This window comes from Rhodnius prolixus, unplaced genomic scaffold, assembly GCF_049639745.1.
Source record: "Rhodnius prolixus isolate KJV_2025 unplaced genomic scaffold, Rpr scaffold_9, whole genome shotgun sequence".
NCBI lineage: Eukaryota > Metazoa > Arthropoda > Insecta > Hemiptera > Reduviidae > Rhodnius > Rhodnius prolixus.
This window is the reverse complement of record NW_027411604.1, coordinates 21,689,079-21,707,807: the sequence shown is the minus strand read 5'-3', so window position 1 is coordinate 21,707,807 and position 18,729 is coordinate 21,689,079. Positions and strand designations below refer to the sequence as shown.

The 18,729-nt window shown below is 35.9% G+C and overlaps 1 long non-coding RNA gene across 1 annotated transcript; it reads right to left on the bottom strand.

Moving 5' to 3' along the window:
• Positions 1-17,192: 17,192 nt before the first annotated feature.
• Positions 17,193-18,690, bottom strand: LOC141454040 (uncharacterized). Its single transcript, XR_012458378.1, has 3 exons — positions 18,398-18,690; positions 17,667-17,879; positions 17,193-17,518 (listed from the first exon to the last, which is right to left on the bottom strand). It is a non-coding gene; the product is annotated as an uncharacterized lncRNA (long non-coding RNA).
• Positions 18,691-18,729: the final 39 nt, after the last annotated feature.

Here is an 18,729-nt window from a genome sequence, read left to right as displayed (position 1 = left end):
GGGAGAGGACAGAGCTTGTTTAGCGGTCGGCGGAAAGTGCCGGACGCGGTGGTCACATCAGCCACCCGACAGACGCCATCTCGTCCGGGATGTAAGGCGGTAATGCGGCCGAGCGGCCATTGGCGGGGAGGAGCATTGTCTTCGCGAAGAATGACGACAGTACCCGGCGAGATAGCTGTGGCGGGCAGCAACCATTTCTCACGCTGCTGCAGCGTATGCAAATATTCTTGACTCCAGCGCGTCCAGAAGTCCTGCTGGATACGCTGCGTCAGAGTCCATCGGGACAAGCGGTTGAGTGCCAGATGGGTAAGGCGGCGCTCTGGCGGGGCGGTGAGGGGGCGGAAAATTAGGAAATGTCCCGGCGTCAGCGGCTCCGGATCCGCGGAGTCAGAGGAGAGAGCGCAGAGGGGGCGAGAATTAAGGATTGCCTCGACCTCAGTAACCACAGTAAGTAGCTCCTCATATGTTAGCGTTTGCTTCCCAATCACGCGGGAGAGGTGGTGCTTCGCGGATTTAACCGCGGCCTCCCACAATCCGCCAAAGCGGAGTACGGATTTGCGGATGTGTGAGTGACGCATTCTCTGGTTTCAGCGGCGGAAGGCGCAGGGATGAGAGCCACCGCATCCAGAACGAGAGGTGACACGGAGGAACGCTGGGGAGACGGATTGGACTCGCGAGTATGAAACACAGTTCCGGGCGCGAAGCGTACGTGGATATTCCTAGACAGCGCTGGGCGGTATGGCCCATGAAGTACCCAGCCGTAGGTAGTGCGGAAAGCGCCCGGCGCGCGAAGCGTGGGGCGAATTACCCCAGTGAGCATGAGGTGCGGTAACACATCATTTCCCAACAGCAGCTCAATGGGCTGCGGATAATTAAATGAGGGGTCTGCCAGGGGGAGAGCTTGGAGATGGGGCCAACTGCCAGCAAAAGGCCGCGTGGGCAGCGGAGGAATGATATCCTCTAGGACGGTAGCATGGACCCGCAACAGGGGGGGATCTCCGCAATGGGAGATAAAGAAGTTGGTTCGATACCGGGAGTGAGCGGTAACAGCGCCGCCGAGCGTGAGCAAATCGGAGGAGCACCGGTGCAAGGGGGAGCGGAGGTGGTTAGCGAACCGACGCGTAATGAGCGTTTGGTGGCTTCCAGTGTCAATTAGGGCGCGCACAAAACCGTGAATGTTTTGATTCACAGCGTGTACCGTGATGGTAGGCAAAAGTGGGTATGGATACGCGGGGGGGATGGTATAGGCGAGGGGGGTTGGCGGAAACCCTCATTCCGCGTCCAATAAGGGGCGGGGAACGCGGGAGCGGATATGCCTGCGAGAGGGGGGGAGTTCAGCCGGGTTAGAAAGAGCGGGCAAGGGGGGCGATTCATCTTCGAACGCGGGGGGGGAGGGACAGTCCGCCCAACTAAAGCGCGACGGGGGAGACGCTGAGGCAGGTGAACGGTGTGGCGAGGTGGCAGTGGGGTTGTCCACCGGAGTGGCAAGCGGTAAGCGGGGCGGGGAGGTCGAAGGGATAATCTGCGGGGCCACTGGGCGGTCAGTGGGAGACAAGGGTGCCGATGGGAAATCGGAAGACACGGGATGCAACATCGTATGATGTCGTTTGTTACAGACGCGGCAGGACTGCACCGATCTGCAGGCTGTAGTCAGATGTTTAGCGGAGAGGCAATTCCTGCATAATCGGTGAGCATCTATATATGCCCGGCGCTGGGTGATAGACAGTGTCTTAAACCGGGGACACTGCCGAATAGAATGCTTAGCTGCACAGTATTCGCAGCTGTAAACAGACACCGGGGGCGCAGGGGCTACATATTGCGCGGAGGGGTCCCGAGAGGCAATAGCTCCACGGGGCGGATACAGGGGGGTGCGAGCGGAGGCGGAGGGATTAAGCGCGGATGCCCTGCGAGGCGCAGGGGGGGAAGCGCATGCGGAGGCAGGAGTTACGGCCGCGCGAACAGGGGGACCGGAAGAGGTCACCCGAGTGACGGCGAGCGAGCGCCTACGCAGAAACGTGCGTAAGTGTTTTACGGTGGGAAAGGGCTCATCAGCGTAGGCCAGCTCGAAAGCGAGCTGACTCTCCTGGTCAAGGCGGCGAGACAGGAGCAAAAACAGTAGAAAAGAGGCCGGGTCATCCGCGGGGATATTAAGAAACGTCTCTGCACACCCCACCTGCTCCAGCAAGGCCTCCAGATGCTGAGGTGTGGTATGCGGGGGGGTCTGAGGAGCGCGGGGAAGTAACTGGTCGAGCAGCGATAAGGCGAGGTTGCGGTGGCTGTCAAAGTGGCCACACAACAAATCCCACGCCGTTAGGAATTGCGCTTCCTGGAGGGGGATGTGAGAAATGATAGAGCACGCAACCCCGGAAAGCGCCCCCCGTAGATAGGTAAACTTCTGCACCCCGGAAAGTGCGGGGTTGGCGATAATGAGGGACGCAAACTGGTCCTTAAAGTGCGGCCACTCCCGGATATTGCCGGAAAAGTCCGGTATCGGTAGTGGGGGGAGGAGCGGGGCAGCGAAGGTCGCTGCACCGACAGCGGATGAAGCGGGGCAACTTTCTTCGAAGGTGCAGATTATCTGTCGGTGTAAGTCCCGCACTTGCTGGACCTCAGCCGACAATTGGTCTTCTGAGAGGCCTTCAGGAAGCGAGTCTGCCTCTACATAAGGCTCAACGCTTTTAAGGAATGTAGCGTAATCGGCCTCGACCAATCTCGTCATCGAAGCTATGAGCGTTGAGGACAGAGGAGCGACTCTAAGTCGTTCGGCAAAGTCCTCGAGATGTCGATCCAGGGCCAATTTAGTTGCTCTGATTAAGCGAGTGAAGGCAACAAACGATAATGCACCTGCAGTGCCTTTCCCTTTTTTAGGCGCCATAGTGGGTTTTATTAAGCGATGCGGAAGAAGTGGACTGTATATGTGCGAAAATCCGGCCCGGAGGACCAAAATGTAGGCGCTCGAGTACGCCTACACCCAAATGCCCAAGTGGGCGCTGTACGGAATAATAGTAGACAAAGAAGAATAGAAAAACTAAAGAGAAATAAAAGAAAAAGGGGAAGGTACTTACCCTTTGCAAGGAGCGATGTGCGTGAGGTATGTTGATAATCTGCCTGAGAAGCGATGAGAGGAAAGGAAGCTGTGGAGCGGAAGCGTGTATATATGTTTATGTAAATGTGTGTGTGTGTGTGTGTTGAGCTCTGAGAAAGGGAGGCAATCTTTGGGCTCAGGCTCATAGAAGCGTAGCGGAAGTGGAAATGAGGTAAGCGGAAGAGTAAAGGGGGAATAGTGCAATAAGTGCACTATAAGCGGTGGAATATGCGTGAAGCGATATTCGGGAGAGGCGTTTAGATGCGGATGATGCGTACTGTTAGGTGTCAGCGGAAGTATGAAAGTAATAGCGTACGAAGGGCACTAGATGCAGATGAAAAATGATAGGCGTGAAGTGATGAGTGAAGCGTTGAATATAAGCGTATTAGCACAGAAACACAGAAGCGTAAATAGCGCGGTCCCGCAGAGAACTGTGTAGGCTCGAAAGGTGACCACACGGTCCTAAAGGAAGTAGTGGGGCAAAGGGCTTAGAATAGAAAAAACAAATAAAGGAAATAGAAGTGATAGGTAGTGACGCATTTGGCATAAGAAACGGAAACTAAGATTTTAATATACTGAAAATTATTGAATAAAAAATAAGACTTAGTAATTGGCGATAGTGATAGCAGGAAATTAAGGCGGATGCGTACATTAGTACGCGCGCGGGCGCGAGACTGAGCCGCGGGAGTCGGAAGTTAGTCACGACCGAACAGATAATCTATTAACAACGGCCGATAATCAAACTTAATCATGTTTAAAGACTCCAGTAGGAACGCAATAGTTTGACTCGGATGCCAATTTTACACCAATCGGCCCTGCAATGAAGAGATAAAATCTGAGGAGTAATACGTGCATCTTTCCGGATATTAAAAATAGTTACTTATTTAACAAGTGTGGAAAGTAGTACTTTTCCTCACACGAGGCAGGGTTTGCACTTAGCCGAGTGTGAGGAAAATACTTTACACTCGAGTTAAATATTATATTTTTTCTGCAACCATTAGGGTTATTAACTAAAAAAATTAAAAATACTAAACAGGAATCACTAGAATCCATTTTAAATTTCTATAAGGTAGCACTATAACCTTTTTAACTGCTATAATTAAAAATATCTAATTATTATTTATTAAAATATTATTTTTATTTCTATATTCCTTTCAATTTTTATTTTATTTTTTTAATATTCGTTTTTTAATTATTTAGATAAATTTAAATAAGCTTATTAAAGTTGTACAAAAAATATTTAATAACAAAACTTCTTATATCAAGGAAGCACAATAAAGTTTTTCCACTCTCTAGTGAGAAAAGTGACACTAATGGGAATTTTTCCCCACTAGTGAGGTAAAGTTGGGCATTACACAGCTGATTTTAATTGAGTTATGAGAACATTCCTACATGGTTGCAGAAAAAAGTATCTAATTCAGGCTCTTTTAAATTTATAAACGCTGTGAGAGATGGAGAGATATCCATCTCCTAAGAGATGGCATAAACAAAAACAAGTTGTTTCTTCTAATAACCGGGCTAGAGGTTAAAACAAAACGTATTAATCTTTAGAATCAACGTGAAAAGCAATATTTCATGATTGTTCAAAAACATTTCCTATAAATGTTTAAAAAAATACAAACAAAGCAGAAAATAAAGTTCTAGTATAATCACGATGTTGTTATTTTGAACACTGTGTATAAGTTTAAGTAGATTATTTTCTACATATCTAGCAAAAAACTGGTTACGTCAGTGTGTTAAAAAAAAAGTATGTTAAGTACAAACAAGCTTAACAGATTTTGGAAAGCTGACAGCGGTGATGTCTAGGTTATAATCACTTCAAACAGAAGATAACTAGCACCAGCAGTTTCCTAAATATTTATTCTGGGTTTGTTTTTTTTTACTTTTTTCAATTTTGGATTATTTTTTTTTAACTTTTATGTTAAAAAAGCAACTTCTAAATTATTTTAATAATTACTATCGCCGGGCCAGCCCTAGGATCTACGCCGTTCTATTTGGAGGCCAAAAAATATTTAACATCTAAACATACATGATATAACGTTAGACATTACAATCTGACAGTCCATTCACATTGTTTATTTATTTTTTTTTAATTATTTAGAGCAGGGGAGGCCAACTTTTTTGTATATAAGATCTACTTTTTATCTTAAAAGTGTGTCGCGATCGACTTGTTGTCCTAGGCGTAGTCTAAGGGGTAAGAAGGGGTGTGAAATTCATACTATGTTTATACACTGTGTTTCAGTATAAGGTGCATTCCAGCGAGGTATGGGTAGGAAAGTAAAATATATTATTTTTTTTAAATCACTCATTAAGTTTTCGAGATATAGGCTCATGAAGAAAGTAAATTTCCAGATCCAACTTTTGATAGCAGCATTCCGTACATGTGATACCTAAAGATTACTAACTTAAAATGCAATTTAATTTTTTTTATCATCTGCAATGTACAAGTTGTTGTCCTATTTGTTCGTAAATATGAAAAAGTTGTTATAAAAATGCACAGTATGACTGATAATTTGATTTCAATATTTCATTTTCGCGTTTTTTTTGGGCCAGGAAAATTTATCGTGAAAGAATATGACTTACTTTTTCCTAATCTATCAATAGCTCGCTGAGTACACCTCGTACTGAAATATAGATATACGGCTTATCTACCTACGTAAAAAACAACAACAATAATTATTTAAAGGGCCAAAAAACTCACATCCAGGGGAATTAAAAGAACATGGATAATTATTAACAATATTTATTAATTCAAAGTAGCTACAGATAAAGGCAGATTTAGAATTTACTCTGTTGCCTTAACATTAATGGGAAGACTGGAGTGTTTGCACGTCTCTAGCCAAGGAATCACAATTAGGTGTATATCCTGACAAAGATAATACATGCTGTTGATACCTTCTACAATCGCTTCAATGTACACGGAATTCCACCCCAGCGAGCGATCGACGATCGACCAAAATTGGCCTCGCGATCGACTTGTTGGCCACCCCCTGATTTAGAGCATTAATTATTAAAATTATACTATTCAAATTTAGACCAATTAAACTTTTAGTAAGATCATGGTTGGATTCGCAATGCTGAATTACATTCTGGATTTATTCACACATAGCCGACTTAGTTTTATATTATATGAGTCTCGAAATTTCATTTATCGTACAGAAAGTTGTTCATGTTTTAAGGTTTCAAGTTATTAAGAATCCTTTAAACGTTTTAATTAACTTTATAAAGCTTCTGCTATCATGTAACACACACTAATTGTTTACTTATTAGTTACTTATAAAGGTCAATTAAGATGATTAAAATCACGAATATTTTGCAATTCAGTAATAAATATTCAAAAGAGAAAATCATGTGCATCGAACAATTTTATTTGTAATAGTTTTTCTCAAAATTAAGTATTTATTTATTTGTTAGAGGCGCCACGGTAGCCGAGAGGTTAGAGGCCAGACCTATGAAGCTAATATGTATTGTGGTACTGGTCAATTCCAGGTCTAAACCTTGGATTTTATTTAATGGTTAATAAAAGGAATTTTACAGTAAAGTATGTCTACTAGTCGCCTCCGTCCACGACACCTAATTGGTAGTTGGACGTAAAGCTCGTCTAAAAAAATAGGCATTACTTCTCTTTACTTTTTATTAATTTGTTATACACAAATTGATCTATTACTAAGAGTTCATACTTGAGTTCTTGCATTCTACACAAGATACTAACTCCCGATCGGTTAATTTTATAAGTTTTAACAGCTGATAGTTTCAAAGAAAACCTAGAACACAGCCTACATTGAGCCAAAAACCTTAAAATCTTCATGTGAAGATTGATTGATAAATAAATTTGTGATTGTTAAAGAAAAGTTAATATGAAAAGTTTAAAAGTTAAAAGTAAATACTTGAAGAATAGTAGACTATAATATAAACAACTGAAATTGGACTCAAATTATTTTTACTATATCCAGATCGCGCAACTGTTCTCGGTATGCGGGTAAAATTCTTTCTACTTTTTCATACATAAAACTATATCCTTTATTAGTACCAATTCTGAAAGATTGTCGCTATCGAAAACAAGCTGACAACTGAGCTACCCAGTTTAATCGATTAATCATGGACCAGTTTTTAAGAAAACAGATGGATTGAAAACTGATAGCACGTTCGTTTCTCTTCTGAAATAACTTCTTTATACTTATCATGTTTTATACCAAATTACTTGCCAAATTCTGTTTATTCATAGCACTTGATTATTCATTAATGGAATTGTAATTAGATTTTTGGTCAATGACGTATAATAAACAAATAAGGAAGTGGTTATTGTTTATCCCACTTAAAACTGGAACTGAGTGTGTGTGAAGTAATAATAGGATAGTGCCTCACGTTAAATTCTTTTGACATGAAAAAGCCTTTCAATTGTGAATGGTATTACTTCATATATGGATGAGCTAATTGTAAAATCGTATAATAATTGCGTGACGCATATTAACCTGCCCAGTTGTCTAATGTGGTTATATTGGTGAATCTATTTTGTAACTTTACATTGTACTTTGACGTCAGTATTCAAGGATAAAATGATAAAATTGTTCTAGAAGGTTGTTATCGTTTTGGACTTCCCAAAAGAAATGTATGTAATAATTCCAAGTTTTGTATTCATGAATATAAATTATTATATTTATTATTTATTTTCCCTGAGGTTATTTTTTAATTTACAGTAGTAAGAGGAAATATTGTTTCAAATTATCTGTAACAGGGAAATTTCATGTTTTACACTATTTTTAAAAAAAAGTTTCTATAAATTTTTTTTATTATGTGTATTAAAAAAACGAAAAATCTGAATCATTACAAAGCATATGAGTGTTCCTGCGAGGGATCTTCATTAGCTATAAAAATCTGTATAAACGCAAATACCACTTTTCTAAACGGATTTGTCATTTATTTTTCATTTCACGAAAATGACTCCTAGCATTTTCATTGTAAAACACGAATTTGATTTAAAATATTATTCTGCAAAATTCCTGGAGAGAGAGAACAGTAGAGGACTCTCTAAAACCATGAAACTCAAAATCGGTAATTGGCAAACCATTCTAATATTCCTTTTCATAATGATAGCATAAGCCCTGAAAAGACTGGCAAAAGCTTGGCAAAAAATATTTAAAAATTATTACTGAAATTGGCAATAAACTTTCTTACTTCTTTTGAATTTGAAAATGTTTATTTACAATTTAAAACTTTTTATACAAATATATATAAAAGGAGGTTTCAGGCTGCATGCCTATATCCTCTCCACAACATATCAACATTTACATTGGATACAAGTCGAACTTAATGCTAAGGCAAAAATTTTTTTAAAAAACCTTACTACATAGAGTTAATTAAAGCAAGATATGCTTTAGCCTTTTGTGCTTGTATTTTCTATAATTAAGAGAACTTAAGTTATAGTCCATAATACTTTTTATATGCGGGTAGGGACTATGTACACAGGAAGTTACAAAGTTTTCCATAGCATTGTAGATAAATGTAGACACGCTGGCAACATCAAGTGCTACATGCATGTAATCTATGGGTGTCCACCCCGGGATATGACACAACTCTCTCTCTTATTCGGCGCGACAGTCCGTCTAGCGAACCTTGGCCTCCGTTAAATGCTTCCGCCAGTTTTCCCTATTTTGGGCAGCCACTTTCCAGTTACGTACGCCCAACAACGCCAGGGCATCCTCCTTCACTCCGTCCAGCCAACGTAACTTTGGCCTGCCTCTCTTCCTACCGCCGTGTAGCACCATTTCCATAAGCCTCCTCGGCACGTCATCATCACCCATTCTAGCCACGTGTCCTGCCCATCTTAGTCTGCCTATCCTTATCGTTTTACTTATGTTCGGTTTTTTGTAGTGTGAGTAGATTTCCGAATTAGTGCGTTTTCGCCAAGTCGGGCCATACCGTATTGGTCCAAATATTCTTCTTAAAATCTTCCTCTCGAAAATCAATGACACAACTAGTCTTAAGCATTTATTTTGGGCTCTTTGTAACTTCCCGTAATTGGTGCAACAAGTATTGGACCACACAGGGGCTGCATATAGGAGTACGGAGCGGATCTTTCCTCTTTTGAACCGCAACTGTTAATTCTTAAAAAAAAAAAAAAAATAGCATATAATATTAATCTGTTTCTTTTAATGAAATATCGCTCTTGCTATAAAGTTTATTACTTCCATTTTAATTTTATCATCTAAATCGCAAACAATTGAAGTTGAGAGAGTAAGATTTGTAGGCAGTGAATTGGTACGAAAATGACACTACCTTTTGCGAAGGGTAAGAGCATTCAAATATTGGCTAAGCGGAAATCCAGTTGTGGGAAATAAAACTATGCAATCAACCTTGACTGGATTTTGTTGTTTTTGTTATGTCTGTGGTTTATTACGGCAATAGCGGTCGAGTTCACAATTTCATTATAATATTTTGAGTCTTTTATTGTTATATTATAACACATCAAGAGGTGAAAAATTATCAAATAATTTTACTACATGCATAATAAAAGGATCCGAAGTAGTGATAAGAAAAGTTGTTTTATTCTGCTGATTTTTTTAAATTTACTCTTGATTCGCAAAAATTTGTCACTACTCAGAACAGTAAATTAGTCATTCATTGAAAAAAGACATACGTGACATTCATAAAATGAGTACTGTTAATTGGATTTTTGTAATTTTATTAAGCTAAACTAATTGTAACAAAATTATGTTTAAAAGAAAAACAATAAAAAAACAAATTTATATGATTTTTTAATCTTTTATTTTTTTAAATAAAATTGAAAAAAAACATAAATGACTCACGCTCTTGACAAGGTCCGGTGCATTTATGTTCTTGCGTCACATATTCACAAACCTAGAAATACAATATTTACTTATTTAAAAAACATCACCTAACTGGAATTTTTGCACAACATCAAGGATGGGTGGTTTTATTTGACTTGGTGAAGATATCCAGCATATATATAAATGGAAGTAAATATTTAATTTGTACTGAACCTCGTATTATGGAGCGGCCATATTCTAAATTGAATCAAAAAGACAATTTATAGTAGCTTGGTATTTAGTATACTTCTTAGTACTACTGTATGCCGCTGAGACTTGGACCTTGAACAAAGGCTTTAAGGATAAAGCTTCTAGCCACCGAGATGAGAAGAGCATCACGAAAATCAAGGCTTAAAAAAGTAAAAAAGCTAAGAAATAAGAATGTTTAATAAGATAGGGCTAATGTGAAACTGAATAAAGGGCACTGAGGATTATAATGCCTATAAAGCCCTTCTAATTACACTGTAATAGAAGAAATGGAATTTTAGGTGTATTAAAGGACGTGCTTGAGTTTCCAAGATGTCACACCCAGAAGAAAGCGAGCAATACTTGAATTTTCTCAATGAATATAACATTAGAATTCTTATTGCAAAGACAAGAGATTCAGCACCATTATTACCATCAAGTGGTACCAACAGTTTGTTCCGTTTGTAATTTTCCCCCACAAAATATTTGTCGTAATAATCTTGAATAACAAATTTAATTATAATTTTTTAGTTCTTAACTGGTCTTGTATAAAGCAAGAAATAAATGAAATAATTTTCAGAAATAATATTTCATTTAATTTTATCTAATTGACAGTAGTTGAGCAAAGGTTAAAATGTTGATGTCGTTCAGATGAGTATAATTACTCGTATAATAACAGATTTTGAATTGGAATGATTAAAAGCGTGACCTTGTTTTACTCTGTTTTGTTCAATGTGAATATATATTATCTTAGTGATTGCTCTGATATTTCCAAGTACCACCCAAAATATATCACTATGATTCACTCTTTTAGAACTGGTTATTACAATATTATTGAAACTACATTATATGGTATTCAGTTTACTTTGTTATACTGTGCATATGTTACATTAAAAATATTATTTTGTATGTAGCAGGTTTTTTTTTCTGCCAGACTCATAATTGTCGGTTTAATTTTGTAGACATTCAAGAAACTTAAATCGAAAATTGGATTGTATCTACATTTTTTTTTACACTTCGTAAATCAAAATTTTATGCTGTTGGTTGTAAGGATTGTAAAATAAAGAGAACTCCATTATTATTGATACGTACAATAAAATAGCTATATCATTCACTTATTTATTTTATTTTTGCTCAACCAAGTTTAGGATTCTTAAAGTTCTAGCATCCTAGAAACAAGAATCGGTATTATTCCATGGATTCTGATAAATTTTTGTATTGCGTAGGTTAACGAATCAAGTTATTTTTTTTTATCATTAATTCGATTAAAATATGGATAAAAAATAAATTTATTGCATTATTATATAGAATAATGCACATTCCTGCCCTAGAAATAATAAGATCTTTCATTTTTTTTGTTCGTTCTTTAATTTAGCATTCAGTGTGCTTGTTAAATTGAGCAATAGCTATGGAGTATTAAAGAACACCGCTGACAGAAATAGAGCCGGACATTAACAAAAGAGAATGCTCTATTTTTAGACTACTCAGAGGATAATTTTAATGTTCTTTGTTTTTCTCTATCTGGAAAGCTTTTTTAATTTCAAACTTTTAGATGTCTTATTTACAACTTTTAATGCAATATTTTATGAAATATATAGAAGAAAGAAGATACATAAAAGAGGGCAAAATTGGCATTGAATCCACCTATTTGTTCGTTTAACGAAGATATTTTTCCAAGGTCAGTGTACAATGAATTATCTTTTGTTAGTTATTCAAGAAGGGTTGAAAAGATAGGTTATTTGGGCTCTGAACTGCAGATATTCAAAACACTAGGGTTCTAGAAGTTCAAGTATTTTTTTTAAATTAACTTTACATCAATAATTTTTTGACCAAACCCAGGTCCTGATCGTGTTTGGCATCCTCGATCACTGTTAAAATTGAAAAAAAGTGTCTTCCTTCAATATGCAATTCTATCTTTCAAGTAATTACTGGATCAGCAGTTTCTCCTTTCTCAACAGTGGGAGCGGTAGTGACGCAGGGGAGTATACTTGGCTCAGTTCTTTACACAGTATACGCACACCTATCAACTCAGACGCTACTCTGTAAATATGCAGACGTCACAGCCATATTAGCTTCAATTACACATCCTTTCATCAGCTTCATACAAGTTGCAAACACATAAAATAGAATCCTGGGCAAAGAAGTGGCGTATTTAAAATGAATCCACAGAAATGCCAGCATGCCACGTTTACTCTCCTGCGGGGCTCCTGTCCACCTGTCCTCTTCAACAGCAATCCTCTTCCTTGTACAGATCTGGTGCGCTACCTTTGGCTCTTTATACACAAACGCCTCACGTGAAACCCACTTAAAAGGCAAGCAATGACAAAACGTGCTTTACAGACTACTTGGACAACGCTCCGAATTGCCCATAGAACTGAAACGCTTAATTTACCATACTATCCTTAAACCTATGAGAAATTACGGACTAGAGCTGTGGGGTTCAGCCAAACCTTCAAACATATGGTCTGTACAAACATTTCAGTCAAAACTACTCCTACAGATAGCTGAGGCTCCTTTCTAAGGGACAAATATTCTTTACTAGTACCTCAACATCACAGATAATTATCACAAGTTCCATACTGCTCTCTTTGCTTACTCTAATCATTTCTTTCATTCGCTTCCTAACAATTCAACCTATCGGCTGAATCGTCAGTGTCCAGAAGACTTCCTTGAAATCTACAGATCATAATCATCATTATCATCATCGTTGATATTCTATACAATAGTTTCATCATCATCACATTTACTTGTATATTTTTATAAATAGATTGTAAATTGCTAAATAAATAAAAAACACAAATCTCTTGCTTTTACCATTACAAAATTTAATCGAGGCACTAGTCTGAATTAATTAACTGAATGAATAAAAACATTTTACTATCATATTTAATAGGAGAAAATTTAATGGAAAATGAAAAGATGGTGTCTATAGTCAATTTAATTAAACTGAGGAATTCAACTTATTTTACCTAGCATTTGTATATTTTGGGAACAGTTATGAAAGTGACTTTGTGATCGGAATATGTTAGAAAAGGTATTAGTGAACAAATATAGATAGTTGATTACCTTTGTGATGACGACGTCCTAAGATGGAGAGAAAGTTCGTCGACCCATACAACTCGTGTTTGCCCTTTCCAACGGTACAACCTGCTTAACTGCAATTTTCTTTATTTCATTAAAAAAAAGTACCTTCAAAACAAAAAACATCCACCTTTATTTTAAAACATATTGACTTTTTCTGACAGGTACAAATATTTCAGTGTTTGTTATTTAATTATTAAACTAATTGTTATGAATAACTTCAAATGTAATCCCATTTTTTGAGTTATAGAATGGGATCTTTAGTAGCTAGTAAATGGAAGAAAGTTCTGCACGACCATATTTAAAAGGGTTTTTTCTCTTTTTTTTTATACAGTTAGAAAAATTGTTAATTTCAAAACATTTCTTAGGAAGGCGAGCATAATAGCTTTGCTATAAAAGTTAATCGATTTTAGGAAACGTCAGTATATTGCAGTAATTGGTCAGAACAACACAGTTAATTTCGTTTAGTTTTTATTAAAATATGATAAAAAAAAAAAAACTATAATTTTATTTGAAGGCCGACATAATAAATTCATTGTACCAGTTTTTTCATCATATTATTATTCAAGTTAAATTCATATTGTTCCCAATTTTTGCCAACTTGACTTTAGATGTTAGACAACATACTTGATACGTTCTGAAGTCATAATAATTATATAGCCATATGTGTAAGTCCTACACCAAAAATCTAGTTATAACTGACAATCTTGACTGAAGTGACGACCTGTTATCAAATTGACTGGAAATTATATCTTAACAAAAACTGTTAAAAGCACCCGTTTAGTGACCTTAAGAACCAGGAATGAATGGATAACAAACTATATTCATGCATACAAAGGTATTTTACGGTTTTTCCAATAGATCAAATATGTTTAAGGAAGGATGAAGGAGTGACTTTAGAGTCATTAATTGAAAGGAAATCACGGTATTCTAGGCAGAAAAATAACAGCAAGACCAAATTGTTTCCAGCAAAAGGACATTATCATCTTATTAATCGACCATATTGCAGTAAAAGCAATGGTAGCATGAAAAACTACCTAATCTCATTTAGAGGTGCAGAAAGTGAGTAAAAAGACTCACAGAGCGCAAAAAGGTTACACATAAATGAAGTATCATGGCTATTCTGGAACAAAGGGTATTGAACTTGCTGATCAACTGACCAGAATAGTTGTTACTCCGTCCGTAAGTTCAGAATAAGTACTATGTTTACTAAGAGTAAATAGCATTCATCTCTTAAAGAATGGTTCTCAAGGGAGCATGATAGTGCTGTGTAAGATACACTACGAGTAGAAGCTATGTAAAAACTGAAACAAACTATTGGAAAATGCCTTGAAACTAAGAAGGAGCCATTCTAATGCACCTTGAAAAGGACTCGGTGAGCTAAAACTTAAGGAAACATCTTTAAAGAATGGGACTAATCAACTTGGATCTCCTGTGCAGCTGTTTTAAACTTTCTTGAGAATCCTGCTTGATTTCATAGCTATCGTTAGTTAACGATCTGTGTTCTTTGGCACTCAAGAGACCAGAGATATTTTAAATACTACTGGAGGAGAAATCCTTGAACTTACCAAAAAGTCTTGCTAGTCCTAAAAGCATTTGGGTTCGATACCCACCCGCACGATCTCCGCCAGACATTTAAATGAAAGCCTACATGACCGACTGTTATTTATACTTATTAACTCCTATTTTGCATTAAAATTTTGAGTCGGCCAAAGTGATTAATCGCATCTTTTCTTTAATGCCAAGGTTTTTTAAGGCTTCGGGATGCCATTCATAAAAGAAGTTGAATAGCTGATTGAGCAGACACCACGATATGACTGACTCATTGAACAGAAAGTAAATAGGAATATTCAAAAAGAACGTTTCTAAGTTAGTTTAATGATCGTATATTTTAAAATAATGGAATATGTAACATTACTAAGAACAATTTATTTATTGGCAGATAGCAGGTACAAAAAGCGACAGGTGTCTCTATCATTAGCTATCTTTTTTTCATGTTACCATGCCCACATATTTTATATCAATAAATTATTGTTTATTGCATGAGATACCTTTAAATCAAACAAACATACGAAATGAGTGTACCATAAATTTAAAATAAAGAACATATAGATAATATTTTTTTTCAACAAAACCCCTTAAAAAACACGTTCAAATCAAATAATTTATAAATCAATTCAAATTGTTTAACAATGTAGTGTAACATTCTTTGTCCATGTATTAAATTCCGTTAAAAATTAGTTATTTATATATTTGATCCAATTTTTTGGCTATATATCGAAGAATTGGTAATTTTCAAGACAGATAACTGTACAGTAATTATTTTTAACGTAGTATTTTTGTACTGATGTAATAAGATGTATGAAAAAAAATATACCGAATACATTTAAACGCCAAATAAATTCAATCTCTCATCGGAAATTTACCAAATCACAGGGAAATAAACAACACAAATAATCCACTTGGATCCTCCGTGCTCGCTAACATGAATTTTGAAAAATTCTGTCCAACTAATGTTTTCCAGCATAAATAAATATCTTACACTCTGTTCCAAAAAATGGTTGGTTGATTATTCAAATTATACTCCTGAAAAATTAGCTGTAAAATATAGAAAAAGCACCATTCCAGAGAAATTAGGAGACATGTTCTGCTTATCCACTGGAAATTTCAATACTTTCGGTTTTTCAAAATAGATCGACTCAGCATCTACATTCTAACGTTGGAGTTAATATTAACTTTTAAATAAGGAATCATAAGTATTCCAGTGAAATAATAAGAAAAGTTTCATTTCTTCCATTGGTTTTTACTTCTGCTTTTGCGTAATAGATCGACCCAAAATGTTCAATCTAGCATTGGCGTTAGTATTAAATATTAAGTACAGAATCAGCAGCCTTCTTGTCAAATTAGGAAAAAATCCCACATTTTGTATTAGTTTATATTTCTGTTTTTCAAAATAGATCCATTACCCAAGTATTGGCGTTAATATTAACTACAGAATCAGCCGTATTTCGGGCAAATTAGAAGAAAAGTTGTAACATTTCCATCTGGAATATCTTCTTAATTTTCAAAGTAGATCGACCCAACAACATCTACAATCAAAGCATTGCAGTGAAATTAAGAGAAAATATACACTTTTTCCAGTGGTTTTTAACTTCTTGTTCTTTATTGTAGATCAACCCACCATCTACAATCTAGCAGTGGCGATAATATTAACCATGAATTAAAGAAACAACAGCATTTCAGTGAAATTAAGAGTAAAGATCCACTTTTTCCAGTGATTCTTATCTTCTTGTTCTTTATAGTAGATCGACCCACCATCTACAATCTAGCATTGGCTTAATTATATACTGTCAAATACAGAAATAGCAGTTTTGCAGACAAGTTAAGTGAAAAGATCCATTAATCCCAATGGTTTTTACATCTTGTTTTTCATAATACATTGACCCAAAAAGTACATAGTACGTGGCATTTGCCTTAAAATTAAATATTAAATAAAGAAACAGCAGTATTTCTGTGAAATCAGGAGAAGATCCAAGAAGCTGGTAATTTGTGTGAAGCTGATGATGGTACAGTACTGCTCTCTAGTATACCCCTACAATGTAGAAGGTAAAGCTGAAAGGTTGAAAGGCTGAAAGGTTTTATGGGATGCTATATCATTTAAAAGGGAATAATGAAAGGAGATTTTGTGGTAATCTTTAAAGTGAGAAACATCTCTAAGGGACTAAAAGTTTCTGGTTTTGTGAACTTTTTGATTGTTGTTTCTTGACATTTGGATAGGTCACGGTTGCAAGTATTTTCCAGAGAAGCTAAAGTTCATTCAAGAGAACTGTTATCGAATAAAGAATGACTGTAAAAATTGACAATTACCAAATAGACTTGTTCATGTACAGTCCTTGGAAATTTTCTAAACCGACTGTACTGATTACAATGCACGCAGTTAAAAAATAAACACCACTTAAATCATCTTAGCAAGGACATCTGTTTTTCTATTTAAAATAAAAAAGTAAAATGAAATAAATGGACATTCTTGCTCTAAATAAAGAAGTACATTAAATTTATTATATTTTAAACCATTTTCTTAAATTAAACATTAATATGTAAAATACAATATTTTCTTCAGTAAAAAAGAACATGAAAAGTGTTAAAAATGGTCACTCTAGACTTTAATCACTTAATAAACTACTGCCTTGTAGGATGTAGTTTATAATCAGAAAAGAAGCAAGTTTTTTTTAAAGCCATGTGTAATGTTACAATTGTACTTTAAGTGACTGTCTCATTGACGCTTCATATTAAGCTTACTTAATTTTGTTGCACATTTTCATTCTCAAAATAAACAGACCTACAAAAAAAAAATATTAAAACGGTGATGTTTAATAATAATTTGCGGAAAAACAAAGTACCTTCAATATACAATAGTATGGTAATTATGAACTACAATAATTATTGTTTAGAATATAACAAAATTTATCCTTGAAAATCTATTGTACTGTTCATCTACAGCAGAACTGATATCAGAGAAGCTACATATGTATGTGGATATTTCTTCATTAAAATTTCCAGTCTATTATAGTGAAGTTAGGTATTTCCATAGAATTTCCCTGGGTTTACTTTACAAAATACAATCACAATTCTACTGTCCCTATTTCATAGTTGAAGTTAATATCATTAGTCTCTTCTTCTTCTTCTTTTTTTTTTTTTTGCTGTTGAAGAAACCAATAAAGATGAAATTATTAGTTACTAGTAGTTACCAAAATCAATAACTAATTAGATAATGATTACTAAGCAATTCCTTTCCATTATTTTAATTTTTTTTTTTTTTTTGATAAAGCTAGTTTTGATTTATAGTTTTTCGGTCTAAGGAATAAACAGTGAAATTTTTAAACCTATTTTTATGGGACACTATATTTGAAACCCCTTATTTTTAATACATCTAAGCTGTTATTAAACTCTTTTATCTCCTATTATAACAACCATTAACTCTGGGTTAAAAAAAAAAAAAATTAAATTAAAAAAAAAAATTGGATAGAATGAAATTAAGGAAAACTTAAATGGTCTAAACTTATGGACAATTCATTTGTAATAGCAAATTAATAATAATAATAATGATATTACTTAATTATTAATAATAATCCAAGAAAGGCCAAGAAAGAATAATAATAATATTAATTAATAGAACTTTTTTTTACAATAATAATAATATAAATGAACTGGAGCCAACCTCTTTTTTTAGGAATCATGGATTTTTGTAGTTAACTGGAGAAGTGGAATTCTGGGAAACCCTTTCTTCAACATTATCATTTAGAATAAACATTTACTTAAAATTTATAAAATATTGAAGTCAGGAAAAGTAGTAGCTCAAATTCTGTATATAGAAAATTTCGAAAATTTAAATTGTAGCCAATGTAACTAGTGTAAATTTCACACCAACTTTGTTTTATTATTAATCTGCCCTGCTTCTAAACTAAATCCTAATGTATTGTAGTTGAAGGGGAGTTGTTTTAAATTTGGTGGGTGTTTATCATCAGCTGATTTAATGTTGACTATCCTAAC